Genomic DNA, 6961 nt, shown 5'->3' with positions numbered 1-6961 from the left:
GCCTTCAATGAGAAGTACATTGAGAGAGTGCGCGAGGACAGAAAATGACCTAGTTTCTTTTTTTTTTTTTGGTAACCCAGGGAACCCCCGCACGGCCGACAGCCGGGAGGTAAATCCTGGGGGCGACACGTGCTAGCCACCACACACGTGCACCGGTTAAGTCACCCTGCGGTGCCCGGGATTCGAACACCCAACCTTTTGGGAGAGGAAGAGTGCTCTTTCCAGCAGCGCCACCCAGGCGGGTGGTAATGACCTAGTTTCTTCGGCTTCGCTAAAATCATATGTCAGTCGATCAGTACGAGATCGAGTTTGTAAGGTTGCCTATGTACGCACCAAGGATGGTCAAGGACCATGTGGATAGGACAAGGAGGTTTCGGGATGGATTGGAACTGGAATTCCGCAATCAGTTCGTACTTTTGAGTCTTAAGGGATTACAATGAGCTGTATGAGAGGGCTCGATAGTTGAAATGGATATGAGTGACAGGGCTGCCGCTTCTAGATCGTGGTACGCGCCGGTTAGGGACAATAAGAACTTGGGAAGAAGTCTATGACAGAGAATATGAGACTTGTCCCTTCGGTAAGGAACAACTCTGGAAAGCCGAACTACTACTCCAACGCCGCATGTCGGTCTTATGGAAAGAGGCATAGGAATGGCCATTGCCAAGGTAGAAGTGGAGCATGTTGTGGATGTGGACAGTAAGGTCACCAAGTGAGAAATTGTTGAACCGACATGTTAGGTCACTAATGCAATCGCAGCGACTGCAGGTAGGACATTAAGCAAGAGCTGCCCCGCAGATTAATCAGAATCGGCTAAGGACGTAAGGAAAAGTGTATGTTGTGGCTGAGAAGGAAGTGAAGGATGTGCCTTGAAAGTCTAGACGCGTTATGAGATGGTATTGAGTACAATAGGAGATGATTTTGAAGTTATCGCTTGAGTGGTCATGTAAGACTTATAATCAATTTTATGGTGAATAGGCGCGATCGGTTTAAGGATTTATGGATTACTGATGATATTTTTGGACGGGTTTGGAAGAATGAGTGTTGCTTGGAAATTTGGATTTTGTAAAGAACCGGGGTGATTTAATTTGGGAGACTGTTGGATTGAAATTGGATGGATTAAGCATTGTCTTTGAGGTGTGGAAAGATAACTATCTTGTGATTAACTCGTTGGTTAAGGAGCCAAGGCTAGAGGACATAGCCGAGGTGTGTAATCTTCCCGATGTCTTTCTTCAGGAATTGTCGGGATTGCCCCCTGATAGAGAAGTGGAGTTTGTGGTTGAATTAGCCCCAGGGACAGAACCGATCTTGAAAGTGCCCTATAGGATGTCACTGTCGGAATTGAAGGAATTGAAGGTCTAAACGCATGAGTTAGTGGATAAAGGTTTTATTCGCCGAGTGCGTCTCCATGGGGAACGCCAGTGTTGTTCGTGAGGAAAAAGGATTGATCATTGAGGTTGTGCATTGACTATAGACAACTAACAGGTGACCGTTAAGAATAAGTATCCATTGCCAAGGATTGATGACCTATTTGATCAGTTGCAAGGGGCGTCAGTGTTTTCTAAGATTGATTTGAAGACTGGCTATCACCAATTGAGGATCAAGAAAGAGGACGTGCCGAAGTCGGCATTTAGGACGAGGTATGGACACTATGAGTTTACGGTGATGCCGTTTGGACTGACGAACGCCCCTGCAGCCTTTATGGATTTAATGAATCAGGTATTCAAGGAATTTCTGGATCAGTTTGTGATCGTGTTCATAGATGATATTTTGGTATATTCGAAGAGTTCCGCCGAGCATGAGGTACATTTGGAAAAGGTTCTACGGACCTTAAGGGAACATGCCCTCTACGCTAAGTTCAGTAAGTGAAAATTCTGGCTTCATCGAGTGGCGTTCTTAGGACATGTGATATCCGGAGAAGGAATTGCGGTGGACCCGACAAAGATTGAAGCCGTCACGAATTGGCCGAGGCCAATATCAGTAACCGAGGTTCGGAGTTTCTTGGGTCTAGCAGGTTATTATAGACGCTTCGTGGAAGGGTTTTCGGCATTAGCGACGCCGTTGACGCGGTTGTTAAAGAAGGAGATGAGGTTTGAATGGACGGATAAGTGCGAAAAGAGCTTCCAAGAATTAAAACGGAGGTTGACGACCGTGCCAGTGTTGACGATCCCGTCAGGTCTAGGAGGATATGAGATTTATAGTGACGCGTCGTTAAAAGGATTGGGATGCGTACTAATGCAACACGGGAAAGTAGTGGCATACGCATCGCGGCAATTGAGGCCACATGAGCAGAATTACCCGACGCATGACTTGGAGTTAGCCGCGATTATTTTCGCTCTTAAGATTTGGAGACACTACCTGTGTGGGGAGAAATTTCAGATTTATACAGACCATCAAAGTTTAAGGTACTTATTTTCCCAAAAGGGATTGAACATGAGACAGCGTTGTTGGATGGAACTCCTTAAAGACTATGATTGCAATATTCTATGTCACTCCAAAAAGCAAATAAAGTAGCGGATGCACTGAGCCGGAAATCGAGCATCGCGCATCTGATGGTCAAGGAATGGACTCTGTTGGAGGGAGTTCGGGATTCGAAATTTAAGTTTGAAGTGAGTCATGTCTCAAGTCTTCTTGCAGCATTAAGGATTGAGCCGGAGACCTAGACTAAGATTAAGGCTTTACAATCTACGGACCCGGAGATTCAGAAGATTTTGGGTATGGATATCACAAAAAGGAAATCAGATTTTCGGGTATCCGAGGATAGGATTCTGAAGTTCCGTTGACGGTTATGTGTACTCGGTGATGCGGAACTGAAGGAAGAGATTTTGTCTGAAGCACACCGGAGTGATTATAGTATTTACCCGGGTAGTACGAAATTGTATCAGAACTTGCAACAACATTATTAGTAGAACGGCATGAAAATGGATGTAGCCAAGCACGTGGTCAAGTGTTTAACATGTCAGCAAGTGAATGCACAACGTTGTAAGCCGGGTGGAATGTTGTAGCCATTGGAAATCCCTGAATGGAAGTGGGAACACATCATGATGGATTTTGTAATGGGATTACCGAGAAGCCAGATGGGCCATGATTCAATTTGGGTTATAGTAGATCGGTTGACAAAATCGACACATTTTCTGGCAATGCGAAAGGACTTCGCGTTAGAAAGGTACGCAGAGCTGTACGTGCAACAGATAGTTCATCTACATGGAGTGCCAGTGACGATCACCTCGGACCGTGATCCCAAGTTTATTGCCGCTTTTTGGAAAAGTCTTCATATGGCATTAGGAACAAAGTTACAGTTTAGCACGGCCTATCATCCGCAAACAGATGGCCAGTCTGAGAGGACGATTCAGACTTTGGAAGATATGCTGCGAGCATGTGTATTGGATTTTAGGGGCAATTGAGAAGAACAGTTATCTTTGGTTGAGTTTGCCCATAACAATGGCTATCAGCAGAGTATCAGAATGGTACCGTTTGAAGCGTTGTATGGCAGAGCTTGCAGAACACCGGTTTGTTGGGATGAAGTTGGTGAGAGTAGCATCACGGGTCTAGAGTTAGTACAACAGTCGGTTGAGACAGTCAAGGTGATTTGGGAGCACCATGGAACCGAAGGTGCGACGTGGGGAAGCGAAGAGTTGATGCGACACCAATACCCCCATTTGTTTGAATAGTTCGGTTGGATTGTAAATTTCGAGGACGAAATTTTTGTAAGGGGGGAAGAGTTGTGACATTCCGAATTTCGACCCATTTTTGGGATTTATAAAACTGGTATTTCGTCAGTGCGCTTATAATAAAATCTTGCCCGGAACTGATCACTATCGGGTTATTATTTTTAAATTAGAGATTTTGCTAGAATCGCACTCGATCGAATTTGGCCGTTATTTAGAGCCCAAACTTTGGTGTCGAATTTCTCGGAGTTCCAGGACGAATTTAATTGGATGGTGTCGATATTATTGTGGCCAGCCTCGATATTACCCGGGATATGTGAGAAGTGGATTTTTGACTGGGTGCGGATTTGGATTAGTAGACCTCTCTCGTAGTGTGTTTTGGGTTATTTTCTTTTGGCCATTTTCCTAAATTATAATTGGGATTTTCGTGGACCGTTAGATTGTTTTCGGATCTGAATTGTGACCGTTGGATCGCGATCATTGCTTTGACTCTCTCTCTCTCTCCTCCCTCTGCCACGTCTGCGCACGTCTGCCCATGCACGCAGACGTCCCCTCTCCTATTTCCCGCTCACCTCTCCTCCTTCTCTCTCTTTCTTTCTTTTCTTTTCTTTTTGTTTTCTTCCTCTTCCCTTCCTCTTCTTCTTCGTCTCTTCTGCCCCCGACTCCTGCTTTTGCTTCTTCCTTCGCCCGACCATCGCTCGCAGCTCGCCGACCGCCCCTCACCGTCCGCCTCGCGCCGTCGTCGCCCCGACCGAGCCGCGCCACCGCCCGTCCGGCCGTTTCCCCTCCTCCGGCTTGGCTGTTCTTCTCCTCCCTATCGCACACAGCAGCAAATCGCCGCCGCGCCCGCCGCAGTCCGGCGCTGCCCAGCCGCTCGTCGGCCCATCCTCCGTCGCCCGGCCGCTCGCGACGCCGCCGTGCCGCCTCTAGCCACCGCGAGACCTCCCCTTCCCCTGTTTCTCTCTTCCCCGGTGCTTTCCCCTGTTTCGGCCGCTGGCTTCGCCGCTGCCGCGTGCCGCCGTTCCGGCCGCCGCTGCTCTGCCTTCACCACCCAGTCTCTCCCCTCAGCCACCTCCGCCGCCCAGCTGCCCCCTTGGCCGCCACCACCTCCCCTTTCCCCCTATTTCTCTCATCCCCGACGTCTCCCCTGTTTCGGCTCCGCCTCGTCCAGCCGCTATGCACCGCTGTTTCGGCTGCCGCCGTTGCTCCGTCCGCCACCACCCGGCTTCCCCAGCAGCTCCGCCGCCACCAGCAGCCGCCGTGCTCGCCTGGACAGCCCGGGCCACTCCAGCTCAACCTTGGCCGGACTGTCCCGGCCGTGGCCGAACCTCCGCCGCCTAGCCGCCGTCGCCGTCGCTTGGCCGCCCTCCTGCCGTGAGCCCAACAGCCGCCCCTGCTTCAGCCCCCTGTCCGTTTTCTCTCCCGTGTGGCAGCCGTCCATTCATCGCCGCCGTGAGCCACCGCGCGTTCGCCGGAGTTGCGGCTGAGCCGAGGCTGCTGCCGTTGCTGTTCCGGTCCCCCTCGCCACCCTTGCTCGGCTTGTTCTCACTTAGGCCCGAGGTAAGCGACTCCCTAAACTCCGTCTAGGACTTCGGGTATCATTTGACTCGTTTTGGGGTTAATTAGTGCGGATTAAGGGCTAATTTGGTGGCTGATCGTATGGGCTGTTCATGGCTGGATTAGTGGGTGATTTATGATGGTTTAGAGGCTTGTTTAGTGGCTGTTATTGGCTGAGTCAATTGCTGGTTCGGCGGACGATGTTGGTGAATCTAGTGAGCGGAATGTGGGTTAAAATGTGTGGGAAATGGCGAGCGTTGTGACGGTAGAATGTTGCTTGATTAGCGGGCTGATTTAGTGCCCAATGTGTGTGTGACAATGGCTGATTTATGGGCGTATTGTGGATGGTTTCAGGACTGAGTTAGGGTTTGTCATGAGCCGTGATAATGGCTAGTCCGATGGATTGTTAATGAACAAGTTTTAGAGTGGAATTGTAGGATATATTGTGTCGGTGTAGCGTGCTAAGTGTGGCTAATGATTGCTTGATTTATGGATTGATTCCATGTTTGAAATTGGGTGCTCAAGTGATGTTTTGATGACAAAGCAGTTGCCATCCTTCGGATGACCGCTTGTTGGTGCGCAAGCGTGAATTTAATTGGTGGGATCGTGGCTATTTTAATGTGCTAGTATGGTGAATTGCATTGTGGTTGTCTGGACACACTTGGGTGATATTTGAACGTGTGAATGCCATGGAATTGATTGAATTATGTGGCGTGTATGCTTGACAAGCCCGGATCGATCGGAGGGCTGCCAACCTGAGGGGTGTTGACCCGGGTTGTGAGAAAGGACCTGTGGGGTGTTGACCCGGGTCGTGTGAAAGTTTGTTTTTGAAAGGTCATGTGGGGTGTTGACCCGGGACAGAGCCCGGATTGATCGGAGGGCTGACCTGTGGGGTGTTGACCCGGGTCGTGTGAAAGTTTGTTTTTGAAAGGTCCTGTGGGGTGTTGACCCGGGACAAAGCCCGGATTGATCGGAGGGCTGACATGTGGGGTGTTGACCCGGGTCGTGTGAAAGTTTGTTTTTGAAAGGTCTTGTGGGATGTTGACCCGGGACAGAGCCCGGATTGATCGGAGGGCTGACCTGTGGGGTGTTGACTCGGGTCGTGTGAAAGTTGGATGGATGCGCATGTGAAATGTGTTTGGGTTGAATTGGATGAACGCACGTGTGTATGGCGCTCGAATGATTGTGATGTGTTCATGGACTATTATTACTTATGGTGATTTGACTAATATGCAGAGTTGGCGCATGATTAGAAGCGAGGTAAGTACGTTTGTGTATATTATAGTACGTCGATGGTTAGGTCGCACGTTGAGACTTGTCTGGGTACGCATTGGCCTATGTGGGGTTTAGGGGTCTGCTTATTGAGATTTATCTCATCCCCCGTTGTTAAACATTTTCAGGACTGGAGTGTCGGATAGTCGTCACATGCTGTTCGGAGACCGGGAGTGACTTTGGGCATTTGATGTTTCATTTCACCTTTTTGGTTGCCCCCGTTTTGTATAGCGAAGTAGGTTACCCAACCTTTACCCCCTTTTTGATGAGCGTGTTTCTGCTGTTTGTATCTGCCAAGTATTCTTATAAAATGTGTATATTGATTGTATGATAGTGCTATCCCTTTGTCATTATTTATTGTTTGGGTTATTTAATTTCGCTTCCGCTTGCCTTTATCGTTGGGTGTTTCGTTTGGGTCGGCGACGCATCCTGGGACGTCGTGTTCAATACGACCGTGGAAGGGGTGT

This window comes from Syzygium oleosum, unplaced genomic scaffold (genome assembly GCF_021117445.2).
Source record: "Syzygium oleosum isolate NSW1041296 unplaced genomic scaffold, Sole_v2.1 Sole_v2.01, whole genome shotgun sequence".
Lineage (NCBI taxonomy): Eukaryota > Viridiplantae > Streptophyta > Magnoliopsida > Myrtales > Myrtaceae > Syzygium > Syzygium oleosum.
The sequence above is the reverse complement of the archived record's forward strand: the minus strand, read 5'-3'. Positions refer to the sequence as shown.